Here is an 18,271-nt window from a genome sequence, read left to right as displayed (position 1 = left end):
GGAGAAGGAGGCAATGGTGGAAATCACAAAAAAAAAGGTAACCCAGCTTCTTTCAGCTAGTTTTATTGACAGCTGTAGTCATCAAATTTAATTTTTAAACCGAGATACTCTTAACAACAAAGGCAAAACTGGGAAAAAAAAAAAAAAAAAAGGAAACAGGAGGGTAAAGGAGGCTAAATAGTTACAGAAAGTAGAGCCCTTCTATTTTTAGCGCAGTGGTTCAAAGCCAGCATAGATCAGTAGTGACTGAAAATTATTTCCATCTGCTCTGCCTGTTTCATGAAATCTTCTGATGCTCTTGGTTCATTTACTACTGCACAGCTCACCATATCATGGATGTTTCCTCCAGAGTTAATGCCAAGTGGCAAGTTTGAGATTTTGATAGAATGAGGGCTATGGTAAACAAACCAACTCTTCCCTCGCTTGCCTGGTGCAACCAGAGCAGAACTGAAGCTGATCATTTGGACAGTGTAAAAAAAGTTACACTGCTGCCAATCCCACTTAGTTGCAAGTAAGCATCTTGTGCCAGCATCTCTTATGATAATTAAAGGTGATATAAGGTAAAAGAAATTTGGGTCAGTTGACAGAGAAAAGTCCTGCTTTGCTAAACAAAATATACTTGCTATAAGTCTTTCTTCCATAACAACATCGATCTAGGCATTTAACATCTCAGAAGGATACTTCAGCAGAGCACATTGCTAAAGATGAGAAGCAGTTTGCAATATGGTCTGTAGAGTGTTTCTATTATTTCTTCTATGAGCAACAGTAGAGAAAACAGATATCATGCAGAGACTAACCATAGGAAGTTAACTGTAGGTTTTCATATTATAGCCATCATCCTATTTTCAAATGTCAAACCACAGTATTTCTACCTGGGGATCCCAGATTTGTATGACCTTAGCCAAGGCAACAATTGACTACATCAGTCTCTTTAAGACAACTACACAATTAAAATTTAGATGGGGACATAGAAGCTATTGATCTGTACATGGTTTATGGGGAGTTATGTAATTTTTTAACATAAAGTAAAAAGGCAGATAGGTATGTGTATCTAATATCCTTGTCTTAGACTGCATGTATTCCTCTTACACTTGCTTCACTTAACAAAATCTGTTCTAGTGCATGTAGATATTTAAAGTGCCCCTTTTTCTCTCTCCAGTTCATTTTCAGGATGCTGTTACTGTTTCTGTTATGCAAATTTTAAAAATAAATACATAAAAAAGCAAAGAAACAAGAGGGAAAGTGTGCATTAAAAATCATCTTACACAACAAGGTGTCCTGGTTTCAGTTAGGACAGAGTTATTTTTCCTCCTAGTAGCTGGTAGGGTGCTATGTTTTGGATTAGAATGAGAAGAGTGCTGATAACATGCTGATGTTTTAATTGCTGCAGAGCAACGCGTACACTAAGCCAAGGACTTTTCAGCTCCTCGCTCTGTCCTGCCAGCAGGCAGGCTGGGGGTGCAGCAAGAGCTGGGAGGGGACAGACCCAGGACAACTGACCCAAACTGGCCAAAGGGGTATTCCATACCATCTGACGTCGTGCTGAACAATATATAGGGGTGGCTAGCCGGGGTGGGGGGCCGGCTGCTCGGGGATGGGCTGAGCATCAGTCAGTGGGTGGTGAGCAATTGCATTGTGCATCACTTGTTTCATACACACTATTATTATTATTATTATTAATTATTATTATTATTGTTATTATTATTTCCTATCTTAATAAACTGTCTTTATCTCAACCCACAGGCTTCACTTTCCCATTTCTCTCCCCCATCCCAGAGAAGGAGGGGGGAGGGTGAGCAAGTGGCTGTGTGGTGTTTAGCTGCCGGATGGGTTAAACCACAATAGTCCTTTTGGTGCCCAACGTGGGGCTCGAAAGGTTGAGATAACGACAGATCTGACCAGAGTGTGTTAAACTAAAATTGGTATAAGTATTAGAGCTGCTTAATAGTTGCTAGTCACAATGTTGATTGCTTTAATCTCAAGTCTGCTGTGCCTGTATTCCAAACTGAGTTTTATAGCACGTTACTTTCTGTATGTGATCCCTGTCGTGCTGTTTATCCTTTCTGGGCCCTGGTTTAAGATCGTTATGGTACTTTGCGGTGTAACAATAGCTTATGATATGATGAAATATCTGGTCATGACTCTAACTTGGTATTTGTACGCAGCACTGTCGTCGACTCTGTACTTTGGAAACTATATCTCAGAAGCTATTAACAATTACACCTACTGCCTTTTTTCATCAGGGAGCCAATCTGTGAAGGGGACAGGGGAAGATATTTTTCCCTACTTGTTCACTCTCCCTTTCTCCTTCACCGCCCTCTTATCCTCCCATCTAGTTACGATAGTTCTCCAAGATGTTGAATATCCTTGGGATATTCAGACCACCCTGTTCTTGTTGTTATGCCTCCTGAATGTGCTTCAGGTTTTGTTTAAGGTTAAACACTACTTACGAGTCTCATCCAGAGACCTGTCCTGAGGTGGGATAGTTGTGAGTGGCAGGGAGTGTGGGAGGATATGGGCAGGTGGCTAGAGCAGTGGGCAAATCCGATGTTTTGTAGATTCACCCCTGAACAACTGCAAAATCCTAAAAAACTGGTAGAATGCTTGAAAAAAGGGTGTCATGACTCTGGCAGTTCCGAAGTGACACAACTCACTGTAGCGTGCTGGGGCCTGGCCTATGCCTATTGAGCTGCAATCAATGCTACTATCAACCTAGTGACAGACCCTGTGGCCACTCCAAGTCCTGTGACATGCCCAACAGCCACACCAACCCCTACGATGGACCCTGTAGCAGTTCCAGTTCCAGCTCCTGCAGCTGCTCCAGCTTCAGCTCCTGCAACCGCTCCAGTTCCAGCTCCTGCAGCCGCTCCAGTTCCTGTGGCTGGGCTAGAGAAATGAGCTGTAGCAGTGCAAGTTGCCCCTGCAGAGGGTGTTCCAACCCCCGTGGCAGACCCTGTGGCTGAGTCAGAGAAATGAGCTGTAGCAGTGCAAGTTGTCCCTGTAGACAAGGTGAAAAAATGGTATAGAGACTCAGGTCATTTAGAACGCAGAGAGTCTTCTGCTAGGTCTAGGTATAGAGAAGACAAGGCTGGGCCATCAGGGATGCAGGAGGATGAAGATGAGGATGTTGAAAAACCAACAGTAACTACCTGAAACCTATATCAGAGTGAGCTGTGAGATGTGCAAAAAGATTTTGGTCACTGCATAGGTGAACAGCTTGTCACCTTGCTGCTCCGGTGCTGGGATACTGGAGCCAATTGTGTGGAATTAGAGGGCAGAGAAGCCAGGCGTCTGGGATCCCTTGCTAGAGACGCAGGCATTGACAAAGCAATTGGAGATGGAACATGATCTTACAGCCTCTGGAGCCGTCTCCTGTCAGCTGTAAGGGAAAGGTATCCCTACAAAGAAGAACTTGTATGTCTGCCAGGCAAGTGGACCACTATGGAGAAGGGAATCCAATACCTGACGGAATTAGCCATACGGGAGGTGATTTATGAGGACCCAGACAATGGACAAACACCCACAGATCCAGATGAAGTCAAGGGTACACAACCCATGTGGCGGAAGTTTGTACGGAGTGCACCATCATCATATGCCAGCTCATTGGCAATAATGGCCTGGAAGGAGGATGAGGAACCCACAGTAGATGAAACGGCTAAACAACTCTGGCAGTGTGAAGTCTCTCCTCTTCCCTACAGGCCTGCGTTTCAGCTGTGGAGAAACTTTCTGAAAGTGTCCATCAACTAAAAGAGAATACTTTAGAGAAACTTTCTGAAAAGGTCCACCACCTTGAAGAGAGATTATTTTCCTCCCCACCTGAACAAACCAGTGTCCACCAACTAAAAGAGAATACTTTGGAGAAACTTTCTGAAGAGGTCCAGCAACTTAAAGAGAGTTTATTTTCCTCCCCTCCTGTACAAATCAGTGTCTCTGCTATTAGGGGTAAGCGCTCATCCGTGCAAGGAAGACGATATGGTGGGTACACACCTCATGCCATCCTGTGGTTTTACCTACGTGACCATGGGGAGGATGTGAGAAAATGGGATGGAAAATCCACCACGACCCTAGAGGCACGGGTATGTGAGCTGCAAAATAATCAGGAAAAGGGTTCTCTGAAAAGTTTGCTGCTCCAACTTCCAGCAGGCAGCCCTTTAAACACAGGAATGAAGATTTTGACCAGGACTAGAGGGGCCCTGCCTCCAGCCAGGGGGAGGAAAGGGACAATCGAGTTTATTGGACTGTGTGGATTCGATGGCCTGGCACATCAGACGCACAGAAGTATAAGGCTTTAGTAGACACCGGTGCACAATGCACTCTAATGCCATCAAGCTATAAAGGGCCAGAGCCCATCAGTATTTATGGAGTGATGGGGGGATCCCAGCAGTTTAACTGTATTGGAGGCTGAAGTGAGTCTAACTAGGAATGAGTGGCAAAAGCACCATATTGTGACTGGCCCAGATGCTCCGTGCATCCATGGCATAGACTATCTTAGAAGAGGATATTTCAAGGACCCAAAAGGGTTCTGGTGGGCTTTTGGCATAGCTGTCTTAGAGACAGAGGGCATTAAACAGTTGTCTACCTTGCCCAGTCTCTCAGAGGACCCTTCTGTTGTGGGGTTGCTGAGGGTCGAAGAACAACAAGTGCCAATTTCTACTACAACTGTGCACCGGCAGCAATATCACACCAGCCGAGACTCCCTGATTCCCATCCATAAGCTAATTCGTCAGCTGGAGAGCTGAGGAGTGATCAGCAAGACTCATTCACCTTTTAATAGTCCCATATGGCCAGTGCAAAAGTCTAATGGTGAGTGGAGACTAACAGTGGACTATCGTGGCCTGAACGAGGTCACACCACCACTGAGTGCTGCAGTGCCGGACATGCTAGAACTCCAGTACGAACTGGAATCAAAGGCAGCCAAGTGGTATGCCACAACTGATTTCGCTAATGCATTTTTCTCCATCCCTCTAGCAGCAGAGTACAGGCCACAGTTTGCCTTTACTTGGAGGGGAGTCCAATATACTTGGAATCGGCTGCCCCAGGGGTGGAAACATAGCCCTACCATTTGTCATGGACTGATCCAGTCTGCACTGGAGCAGGGGGAAGTTCCTGAACACCTGCAGTACATCGATGACATTGTTGTGTGGGGTGACACAGCAGAGGAAGTTTTCAAGAAAGGGAAGAAAATAATCCAAATCCTTCTGAAGGCCGGTGCGGGCGCGGCTGGATTCCCCTTGCTCCCAACACCCTCCCACCTCCAGTGCCAGCTAACTGAAACCAAGACATAAGGTAAATATAGTGTATTTTTCAGTCATTTTAATGCTGATATATGTTAGGAAATATAGACTGCAATCTGCATTCTTTCCCTATTGCTTGAAACTTGTGGAGTACTTAACTAAAGAAGTTGTTTTTCTCCTTCAAAACATTAATTAAAACACAAATGACTTTCTCCCTCTTTATGTTGCCAAAAGAACTCTCACAGTATGTAATTAAATCTCTGTTTTAAAGTACTTTTCTCAACAAACACAGGCTTCTAAGTTGAAGACTGCATAATAGATGTTATTAACAATACATAAAAATAGAAAATGTCTCTTGTAAAACATTATATTTGCTGGATGAGTTAGCCTTTTTCCAAAGTCATCTCCTTATTAATGACTCATGACTTTCTTTAGTATTATTTAAAAATAATGTAATTATAGGCTATTCTGGAATAATTTAATGTATCTTATGTTCATATCCAAACCTATTAATTAAATGAAGCATAAGTATTTATAATGTCCTGTATGCTTCTATTATTCAAGCTAATCCTTTTAATCCATTTTAAATTGAAAGACAGAAGTTAATCCCAATAACGTTTCTACATGCAAATATTAATAAACCTGTTTCATTCCTTGCTCTCTCTTATCACTTGTCCTGGAAATGGTGAATGACTTGTCTAGTCTACACTAGGTAGCAAACAATGGAGATGAAAAGCAAAGCATGCTAAATTGCTGCTGTGTATCTAAGGCCACAATAACAAAAATGTGGTGTTAGAAATACTTTAAGGTATTCTCACGTATGACTTCTCCTTAAGAACTAAACTCTACTGAATCTTTCAGGAGAAACTAGTGCTAGACTGATGTCTAGAGAATATCAACTGTATAGAAGTTTTAATATGTCATGTATTATAGGCTCCTTTTCAGTGTCAAGGTAGCCTAGAGGATGGTGGTCCCTGGAAATGTGTGTAATTTGACCTGTTTTTTGGAAACTAACAATAACATAAGGGAGCCATATTGAATGTGCAATTTTGGATTTTCACCATGATACTATGATCTGCACATGTGGCCGGTCACCAGAAACTGGAAAAGAAGCAATTGTTTTTTCCCTGCTGTGAGCAATGGATTTGAACATAACTCACACTGTTTTCACACTGGTTTTTCTCTCTTTCACCCTGAAACACAAGTGCAAACTGAGCTTCTTAAATTCCTTTGGGCAAAAGAAAGCCACGCAGTGTCTACACAAACCTACAGGTTGGTTTAGATAGCTTTTGTCTAAGGACATATATTTAAAATAGATCTGCCTGACATGTCAAGCCTTTGTTTTGTTAAGCAAAAATATAATTCATTGCAGTTGGAAAATTAGAAAAGATACTGAGCTTTATGGATTGCAACACCCAAACTAATTTTTATTTGGAAGCACAGACTGATATTTAGGTTAATTGCTTTTTTCACTTGCCTAAGATAAAAAGCTTAAAAATAAATAATACTTTCCCTAGAAGCAGAAAATTCCTAAAAATAACAGCAACATAATTGTACCAATGAAGGTTTGAATATAGATGTAAGCTAGAGAGTCATTTGTATATTTTGTGTGGATTTTTTATTTACTGAAGAATATCTGCTTTACAAACAACAAACCAAAAACTGAATTGGTGATCTGCCAAGTGAAGAACACAGTCATTTAAGGAGGATCAAAGTATTGAAAATTCTAAATGATTTTTTTTTTTTTTTTGGACAGAGTGTATTAAGAACATCCTTTCCATTTTAAATCATTTAAGGCCTGCCAGAGATTTACATTTGCCAATGTGAATGTACTGGAACAAGCTGATAAATTAAAGAAATAAAAGTAATAAGAACTGGATAATATCCATGAAGGAATTCCAAAGTAATTTAAGATTGACTGGTTGAACTGCTAAGCATAAATATACAGTCCCTGATTTACAGTGGCCACTATGGCAGAGGACTAGATGGTAGCAGATGTGCTTTTCTTTTTTGAACTGAAGAAAGAACCATCCAGGGGAACAGAGTTCAATTCTTTTTCAGTACCATGAAGATTAGACAAAATAATAAGTAAATACCAGATTTCCAAATACTAAGATGACCTGTCATCTAAGACATAAAAATTAGGTTTGGAAATATTCCATTAAATAAATCTGTTCCACAGCTTCATGCTGAATACCCATGGATATCATGCGTCTTAAAAGCTAATAATGTAGGAAATATTTAAGAATTTGTTGTTAAATTACATCAAAATTATGTAAAGACAGAAAGACGTACAGAAAAGAACTGACTGAAGAAGATATACCAGGCATTACTTAATATCAGTAAAAAGAGGATTAAAAAAAAAAAAAAATCTTTAAAACATTACTTTTGTGAGATTTTCTTCTTTTCCTAAACTTTAATGCTCACTAACTTTTGTATTTTTTTTTTCCAAAAAATTGTTATAGTCTAGGCACTGTGAAACTCATTTTCACAATTAACTGTCAAAGTTAATAATCTATAGGCATTCATAATTTACATACACAGTAGATAGTATAGAAAATGAAAGGTTTCAGAATGAGCTCACAGAATGAATGGCAAATGCATATACAAAAACAAATGTACATAATGGCAAATTTTGAGAGACACCTTTGGACAGGTTATTTTTTAAAAATCATTTTGCGAAATTAATAGGCGATTGTGGCTACTGCAAAAGCAGAATGCTGTTCTAGATGTACTGTTTATCTTATGAATATCTTGTCTTCCTATCATGGGCTTCTGAGCTTGGGCCATACCTTCTGGGAATGACTCTGCAGCATTAGAAGGTTCACACTCATCCTGCAGGTAGCTTCACAGGATAACAGAGCAGATGACTTCTGGACCATGTGAAACAGGACAATAATGGAAGGCTTGACAGCATGCTTGAGCATGCCACTGTGGGGGCAGCCAGAGGAGAAAACAGAGAAACTGCTTTCGTTTGTCAGCCATCCTTTGTAGCCAGTGTTACAAATGTGGATTGCAACACAATTTTTCCAATTAAAAGCTTCTGCAATTAGAGAGTGAGCTACTTATAAGATGTTGTACTGACATCTGCTTCCAAGTCTCCTTTATCCGGATAAGCAAGAGGCTAGAATAAACATAACACCTACTAAGGTGCAAATTTTTAAAAGACCTAATTTTTCATTTCTTACCATGATATTTAAAGCCAATCTTATTTTGTGTTCTTTCCTCATTCATATATAGAAAAAGGAGTTGGAACAAACTAGCATTTTTATTTGCTTTAACAGCCGGGTGGCCTGATTTCTTATTCTGTTGCTTTCACTTCTAATATTGATGGATGCCCTAGGCAAAGAATTATTTTACATCGCTTTTACTGCTTACAAAAATGTTCAGGATTTTAGATGTTTGTTTCCTTTAGCTCTCCTCTGCTTCTTCCCCTCTCCTTCTCCCCCTTTTTTTTCTAGTTATCGTTTAATTTTAGGAGAGTGAGGATGAAGATGTTTATTCTTCTTTTCACCATAGCATTTTTTTCAAAAGTGTGCCATCATTCTTTCACTTTTTAGTTTTTGAAATGGAAAGGCATAATCTGCTATGGGTCTTGGGAAAGAGCTTATGCAAATCTCAGTACCAAAATTTAGGGTAGTCTTTCTTAGTATTATTTATTATGTACTGCTACCTCAGTATGGTTTGGGTTTGTTTATTTTAAAAGATTATTAAAGAAGATACTAAAGTGAAATTTTCAGTAACTTCACTGAAGTGCTGAAGTTATTTAGGGAAACTGTTTTTCAGGATAAATATATGAGACCTTTTAGAGTATCTTTTATCATACTGGCCTCATTCACACAACTGTACACCTGTGCAGGCTAAATATTGAATTGTGAAACTTTCTGTGAGCACCAAGTTCTTGTCCTATGAAGCCTACAAACAAGTATACATTTGTCGGTTTACCGAAAGACAGGGTTTCATATTATTAATCAACTTTTTGGAGGCAAGAGAAAGGAAGCAATATTCACAGGTGAATATGTTCATTCATATGTTCATTCACATATGAACATACTAATGCAAGTAAGCATACTGCTGCTAGTCTCTCTTGACTCAGTCTTTAGTCAATGGTGAGAGACAGTTTATTCTAGAAGAGGATTTCAAATTTAAGCTCCTGAATTTTTTGTTTTAATGGCAAAGATCTCTCCTAATTTATGCTAGAGGGAGATTGGAGAGATTGTCCTTTCTAGTCTGAGGTTAGTCTTTGGAAATAGCCAGTTCAGCATAGATCGCTTTAAAATTGGTTATATCAATTTGGATTTTTGCTAAGCAAGTTATACTACAAGATATACCACAGAATAATCCAGCTTTAAAGCAGTGTAAGAGTGCTCATAGTTAAAGAAAACCAACTAGGACTTGGTATAGACTGTCATGGTGTTATCTATAGACTAAACTGATTAAAGAGATCAAATACTCACTGAAGCCACTGTATTAGGAGAAGGTGAGATCCTAAGCATTTCAGTTGTTTTCCAAGAAAAGATAACTAAATAAATTTTGAAAGATCTATATCCTCTCTATTTCATTCATTAGTTCTCTGTAGCTGTCACTTACTCCCACTAGTCTTCTTAATTAACCATTATAAACAAATGATGCACAATTGAATTGGGGGATACAGGGAATATTAAGGAAAGGAATTTGCAGACAGCACTGACTGCTTCTGATCAATCATCTCCTAATTTTCAGACTCTGCCAAGAGATGCCAACCCTTACTGTTTATTTGCGCCACGGTGATAAGAAGTGTTCTTAGTAGTAGTTCCCTTGTGTTTTGTTTTCTCTCTCCAGGGCCTCGTTGTAAATAAGAGGCTCCATTTTCATGTGTTTTTATGATGAAGCATTGTAGCTAAATGAATGCCATGGGACACGTCTTAAACAAGTAGGCTACAGAGGAGCAAACCTGTTAAAAGAATATATTTCCTCTTCATATAGAAAAACAAGTCCTATGAAATGAATGCTTGTAATGAAACTTCGTGTGCATTTAAAGGGTAGTTTAAAGAAGTGTTGCTTGTTAAGGGAAATGACCTAACAAGATTTTTGTACGGCAAGCAGCATTACACCATAGTATACACTGGGACCTTTAATAATGCACACTAATTGCAGAATCATATGGTTTAAAAGAATTAGTTTTCTGTCCATTTAGATGTCCTTCAAGTAAGTGTCAATGCTATGATTGCTAAGGATCTATACTAGAAGTGTGTACTTCTAGTGTGTACACAGGTGTTTTATGTATGTATATAGAGATATATAAAATAGAAGCTGCAGGGTTGGAGTTCTCACTTTAAAATAGTTTTACTATGGATACATCATGCATTTTGTCAACACAAGTATTTATGCCTTGAAATAATTAGGGCCAGAGGCAGCCTAAGAAACTTCGGATTTCCATTGACAATATGAGTTTTAGGGAGGGGAGAAGCCCTCTGGAGCTCCTGAGATCTTCAAAGCTGCAGGAGGCACTGAGAGGCCAGGGGCAGTCAGACACCCTATGGAGCCAAGCAGTGGAGGCTGGACTGGGGACTGCCTGCAGCAACATCTGCAGCCCAATGAGGCAACTAAGCATCTTAGTCCAGTGAAAAGAGGAATCCTTGAGTCCTTATAAAATACCTATGAATCTTTCATTGATTCAATGAGCTTTGGATAAGGACTCCAAACTCCCAGCAATCATTACAATAGGAATGAAAAAGCACATGTATAAGCACTATTTTTACAGTATATTGGGCAAGATAGAACCATATATTTATGACATATATGCAGTTTTATTTTCAAAACTGTTATATCTGAATTAGAATCTTCCAATCTTATTTACAATTGTACTACCTTTTAAAAATTGCTAATATTGTTCTGTTTTTACATTCAGTTCACATCAGTCACAAACTTTTTTATTTTTTATTTTTTTTTCATTGCCAATGAACAAACATCCCTGCAATCAATGAGTAGCTTGGTAATTATCCCCTTCCCTACAACTCCCAACTGGTTGTCACATTTTGGAAGTTATATTGAAACAAACAAACAAACAAACCAAACCAAACCAAAACAAAACAAACACATTTTATTAAGTATCACTCAAAGACAGAAAAACAGAAAACAGCAGAAAAGAAAAACTGGTCACCAAGATATTTACTGCTGAGCAATGTGTGCTGTATTTTTTACCATTTGTTGTATTAATAGAAAAATCAATGGCAGATCTCCTACAGTGTGACTACTGTGTTACGAACTCTTATTATAAGCTAACATTCCATTACACCAGTTCATTTGTGTAAAACTTTTTTCTGGAAAGGCAAATATTGATAAGATTTCATACTGAAAAGCAAAAATAGCACTCTCTTCAAAAGGCAAGGAACATCTCTGATAGAGCAGTTCATTGAGGCTGGTAAAAATGTGTTAGGCAAGATTTACAGTATAAAATAAACCAGTTTGTGGTTGGTTTGCAAGGTGACAACAAATCTTTTATTCACGGCCTTCATAGATTCTTAGAGCATATTTGTGCATATATTCATATGCTACAAACATACCATCTACGCACTCAATATTTTAGTTTAATTATGTCTTTAGTGGAAAAGTTGTTAGAATTGCAACTCTAATGTTGTGGAAAGACTTTAAAATGTTTTATGGTTTCTTCTCAGCTGAGACAGCTTCACATTTTTGAACTATTCCATCAGAGAAAGAGTGTCAAACTGCACTGGAAATATCTCATATATGTGTTTGGTCTGAACTGTGAAAACCCGGTTTTCTCTCTTAGAAAGAAATTGTTGGTGTTAAATCAACATTTAGAAAAATAAGTAAGAACCAAAATGTGTACACAGAAGTAACTCACTTTATGTCCATGACTCTTGTTGCAGGCACGTTAGTGAGTTACGCTCAAGATATTGAACTCCTTTGAATGTTGAGCATTTAGCTGCGTTTCTGACTGAAATGGAGCTTTCAGACTGGTATCCTCCTGACAGTTTCAAAGTGGTTTTGACCGTGTTCAACTCCTTTCCCTGTAGGGGGTTAATCTCATAAAGATTTCAGCCACACAAGTACTAGTGTCAGGGGTATAATGATCACTTTGAAGTTTGTTTGCTTTCCAGTGCATTTAAACACTTTAAGTGTTCCAGAAATAGGATTAGATGCCCCAGTGAATTCATTTCATTTACCCCCAGCAGTGGTTTTCCAATACTATATGGTGTTTACATGGTATCAATTTAGTGGCATGCTGATTTCCAAGATTCATCCCCTCCCCTATCAATTTTCTACCTCTTGATCCTACTTGAAAATGCCTGGGATATGGGGCAACTGATACCAATAAGAGGAATATTAGGATTCTAGTATCTTTGTGTTTCTTTTTTTTTTTTTTTTTTTTTTTTTTTTTCTGGAATTTTAATCTGTGGAATTATTTGTAAAATAACATTTAGAGGCCAAAAGTCAGCTGTAAAATAGCCTTTTTGCATTCTGAGAATGGTTGCATGTTTAATTGTGAGAAGTTTATTCTTTCCTTAAGAAGACATACTTCACTTGAATAATGATATTTACTTTTTCTTTTTTTCTAAGTTTCAGATTTTGCACATTACAAAGTTATATGGGTATTTTAGGTGAGCAGCCATGAACACTGGCTACACTGAATCCTATTGTTTTTATCTTCTGTAACAGCAGAAGTGTTATGTACAGGAAAAGGGAAATAACTTTCACTTGTCTTTTCTTTGTGCCTGATATTTCCTCATTTTAGTTTTTTTTTTTTTTTTTTTTACACAACCTAAAAAGGCTCAAAATGCACTTGAAGAAAGTGGTCTCTGGAACAAAGCCATTCTAAACTTTGTATAAAACAATATTCTTTCACACAGTTATCAGCTCTAGAAAAAGGAGGTACTGAATATTGATTTTTGGTAGTGGAAAAGGCATTCTGAGATCTCCGTAGCAATCAGAGTATTAGGTGGCCAACTGTGCATCTCAATGCTCTCTTCTTACTCATATCTCTCATCTTCATTAGCATGAATGGGAATTCTGTGTATTAAAGACAGAGAAAATGATGGGAAACAGCATTTTCTATTACACCACAGTCACTATTTGGTGACATTATATGATTTATATACAATGAGGAGTGATTTTTGCTCTAATTCTCAGAAGTTGTAGATGATAAAATTCACCCCCCAAATAGGCATATAGCATGGGGGGTCAATGGATACATTTTATACAAATTTTTATTTACTTCCATGTGAATGGAATTGGAATTACGATAACTTCATCTTATCATGCAAGAGGCAGTAGACAGATCCATTAGCAGGTGATTTCCTGAAATCTGCATTGTGTAGTAAGATACCTTTGAAAGAGCAGAGCTTCTGCAAAGCTCTTTGGACTACCTATCTTAATCAATATATTGTTTCCATTATAGACTTAATTCTGTTGCTTGATGATTACAGTTATGGGAAGAAAATTCAACCAGGGAGGGAAACACATATACCCCCTAAACCTGTTTGGTATCTAACATTAGACTTCCAATCCTAGTATTGGAAAAAAAAAAAAAAAATGTGTGTGTGTGTATATATATATATGTATATGTATATAGATATATATGTATATATGATTGCAATCCTACCAAAGCTTTTTGATACTCTGAGCAAGGGAACATGAATTTAGTGAGGAAAATTTATCATGAGGCCAGCACTACCTCTATTCTCCATTCATCCTTAGCAGGTTTAGAATGTTTTCATTGTTTTTTACACTCTTTTTCCAGTAGTATTTGATACTGCAGTATCTGTTCCATTTTTCCTTTTCTAGGAAAGTTTTCAGTGATAACTAGCAGATGCATCCCCAAATTTCTTCAGCTACATTAACCACATTAAACTTCATTCACCTGAATATTTTAGTGTGTGACCAGAAAATGAAGCTTAGATTAGATTTTATTTTTACTTTCTTGGGTGGTGGTGGTAGATGTAGTTGAAATGGGAATTTAGTGTACACCTGGGTGGTGTTCATAATTAAGAGAACAGGAAAAAAAGTCTATTATCCATCAGAAAGGGCTTTTTTTTTTTTTTTTTTTTTTTTTTTTCCTGCAGCATTTCATCTCTAATGACTATTTCCATAATAAAACAGCCTATGCTGCTGCAGAACCAGCTATATATTTGGGGCAATAAAGGTTTTTTCACTTCTATTACCAATGGGAAATATTAGGGAGGTCTTTGACTGTACATGCTATATGAGCAAACACCACTTAAGCCCAGCTCTGCTTCCTAAACAAGTATTTAATCTCCTCATTAAAGATATATGAAACTAGAAATCAATGAGCACTGGTGGTTAGAGCTTTTTAGCGGAACTAATGGCTACACCTTGTCTAACATTAGAAACTTCACTTGTGGTTTACAGTTGCTACACATGGAGAAACAGGAACCTAGAAGGAAAGACTTTGTGCTAATAATTATACTGAGAGTTCTGGATAATCAGGTCACATAAATATGTAACATAAATATCAAACATTTTCAGTTCACATTTCAATCTTTTAAAAGACACTGAGTTCTTACTGCCAAACAATGAAAGCAATAAAAATGCTATGCCTTGAATAGAAACTTCATTCTTTTTTTATAAATTCTCTTAGAACAGAAAAAATCCCAAATTTGAAATGCTTGTGTTAGGAACAGTCTGAACTGGAGAGAGGTGGACAAAATGTGCTTGTATATATGTGGTGCAGATAGGATCTATTTTGTTTTCTAGGGTAACAATGGAAAAAAGATTTAACCTCATTAACAGAATAAAGCATATCACTGTTAGATTTTGCTTCTGGTCCTATAGCTGAATTTCATCTAAACAATTTGCAGAAGAAATATGGCAAAATGTGAGTGATATTTCACAAAAAGTGACTGAAATAACATAAGATACTAGAGTGTACAAGAGTGCACAAATGTGTGCTGTTTTTGTAGCTTGAAGCCATGGAGATAGGTTGAACCTATCTTGTGTTGAGGCATAAAGATGTCTGGCATTGAAATTGCAAAGCCTTCTAGGATAGTGCAGAGGGTGCAAGACTGTTACTTTCTCACCCACCCAGCCCTTTAGGAGAGATCTCTGGACAGGATGTCTTCAGTACCATGTTAAACTACTACCTTGGAGCACAAAATAATTGAACAGAGTGAATAAAAAACATAAATAATAATAATAAAAAAAACAACAAACAAGCTAGTAGGGAAACACTATAGATGATCAATAGGCTAGATCTCTGACTTGGTCACTGGCCTTCTTCTTGTATTTGTACAGCTACAGTGTATCTGTAGATAATAATCAATTTACAGGAATATTTTCCAATTTAATTAAATTTTAAAAATCCATGGGTGGAAAACATTAGCATTATACTCTAAGTGCCACAAGTTGCACGGCTGATCATATCTATTTTAAGACATCTGTTCTGTAGCTTTTATATCAGTATATAAAAATGGCAGGTAATCTGAATAGTTATTTCACATTGATAGATAGTTTCAGACACAGAAAAATGACTCTACACAGAATTCAAGGCATATAATCGACCATCTGCACCCTGTATTCATCCATTTTGGAAACGTGACTACATTAAAGTGAATGGTAAAATGCTGATTTTAGTAAAGTTGGACAACCTGAGTAGTACAGCCATTCTCCTTTTTAAAATGTCATATATTTTACTAAACATAAAGATCACACATTTCTTACTGTGAATGGTCTCTTGAGTTACAAAACTGTAGGAACAGAGCTGTAAGATAGAAAAAACCTCCAGATTTTAAATAAGGAGGCAGAGCTACAAAGCAATGTTTCTCAGCAGATAGAATTGCTTTATAGAGTGAGCTAAATGAGGTTGAAAACAGATTGTAGTCAACAAAGATTATTTTCATTATTTTATATTAAAAGGATAAAGAGAATTGTGTTTGTTAAACTTGTAGAAATAAATTTGTATTTCTGAGCATACTTTTAACATCTGTACAAAATTTGGAGGATTGCCATAAAAAGAATTACCCCTTTTTTACAGGAAGCCAGTTTTGCCCAAACAAGAACATTATTTTAATTAGAATATTTCCTAATCTAAGCTAATGTGGGATATTTAACAGTGAATTGTGTCATATTCTTCTCTCCCTGTACATTGCATGTTTGTAATTTCAGAAGTATCCATTTTACTTAGACACAAAAAAAATAAATAATTAGTACTAAATTTCCAACCTAAGAGGCTAGAGATTTGTAAAAATGTCCATGTTTTTGCAGAACTCCAGGCACCATCAAATGCCTTGATTCATTACTGATTTCAGTTAAGTTGGAATAGAGTTACATAGTGGACATGGTAATTGCAGACATCAGATTTTAACATTGATTGTTACTAGAAACTGTCTCTCTGTTTGTATGTATCTTCAAGTAAATAAATCAAAATAAACTCTGACATACTTCCAAAATTATTTCCTTTTTTTTAATTATTATTTTTATTTATTTATTTTTCTCAATAACTGTTTTGACGAAGGTGAAAACACTTATGGAAGAGTTCTCAGGTACTACTAAAAATTATAAGTATGGACATGGAACATTATAAAGAACTGGGACATCTCTACCCCCAAAATAATATCTGAAGTTATCACTCTAAGTAAGCCTAAGTTTCTGCAAGTTTTTAAGTAAATCACATCACAAGGGTAGCTATATTGATAACTTCCATCACCATTTCCAATGGTGATGGAAGCAAAGAAATTGAATTGATTTATGCAATTATTGGCTTCTGGGCTCTGTATATTCATATTCTGTGTAAATTCAGCTTAAATGCTAATGGAAAAAGCTTTGTTCTGTTGTGAAATAGGGGGAAAGGATTAAATGAAATAGTGAAATAATCATTTGCCATTTGGGATTTGAATTGGTAAATTTACTACCATTCTACCATGGTACAATTCATGTTTATTGAAGATGACACAATGATTTTATCTTATTTTTTTATGTGGGTTGCATAGAATTCAATTTATTACTCTTTTCCAACTTGGCTGATTTAAGTATCTACTATGTAGCGCTATATAGCCAGTTGAAGTTCCCTCAGAAGTAATATCTCCAGATTAGGGCTGACAGCAGTCAAGTTCACTGAAAATTTTGCCCTAAGAATTGGAAAACACCACAAGGTGTTTAAGAATTGCACAGAGCAGGATAATATATAGATTTATTCAAAATCCTTACCTTTGTAGCATGAATTCTTGACAATATTGACAATAATTTCAATTGCTAATGCTTCAATCTGTTGTGCAAATAATGAATATGGAAGCCAAAGCTTTCAAAAGTGAAATCTTTTTTGTTTTAGGCTTTTGTACACTAAAATAAGTATTTATACATTGAATGATTCGGTATGATTAAATCCTGTCAAAGCTGGGACTAATGCTTAAAACCCAACTCATCTGTATATAGTCTGTAGATACAGATATGTTCCAGGAGTGGTTATATTTCCAGGCACAAAAATAACTTAAATTTGAGATATATTTCACAGAATCACAGAATTTCTAGGTTGGAAGAGACCTCAAGATCATCGAGTCCAATTTCTTATCCTGAAAATTGCCTTGATGCCTGGATACAAACAGAAGTGCAAGCGAAGACAGATAAAAGCTTTGAGATCCATGTTTAAGAAAATTAACATCCTTACACTGCTTAAAATTTAGGAGTTTAAACTCCTCAAGTTTCTGACCAATCTGATATGCAAGTATTTCTGACTTTCCCCAAAGTTTTTGCTCACTCACCTACTAATCAAATGATTCTCTGCTCTCTCCTCTGAGGGTACTGAGCTTGTATTTCCAAAAGATTTCCATAGGAAACAACTTTTAAGAAGTGTCATGCCAGTGTGAAAGTTTCCTAAGTTTCCTTCATTGTCCTTAAGAGAGCCATTTTTTTTTTTTTTTTTTTTTTTTTTTTCATTTTTTCAGGAGTGCCACAATCCTGGATCCACACACAACTCAGAGAAAGCTGACAATCTTCTTTAGGAAGAACATGGCTCCAAGTCTTAAATAACATAACCATATCACAGAATCACAGAATTTCTAGGTTGGAAGAGACCTCAAGAT

The sequence above is a fragment of the Oxyura jamaicensis genome, chromosome 5 (genome assembly GCF_011077185.1).
Source record: "Oxyura jamaicensis isolate SHBP4307 breed ruddy duck chromosome 5, BPBGC_Ojam_1.0, whole genome shotgun sequence".
Taxonomy (NCBI): domain Eukaryota; kingdom Metazoa; phylum Chordata; class Aves; order Anseriformes; family Anatidae; genus Oxyura; species Oxyura jamaicensis.
This window is presented reverse-complemented; position numbering follows the sequence as displayed.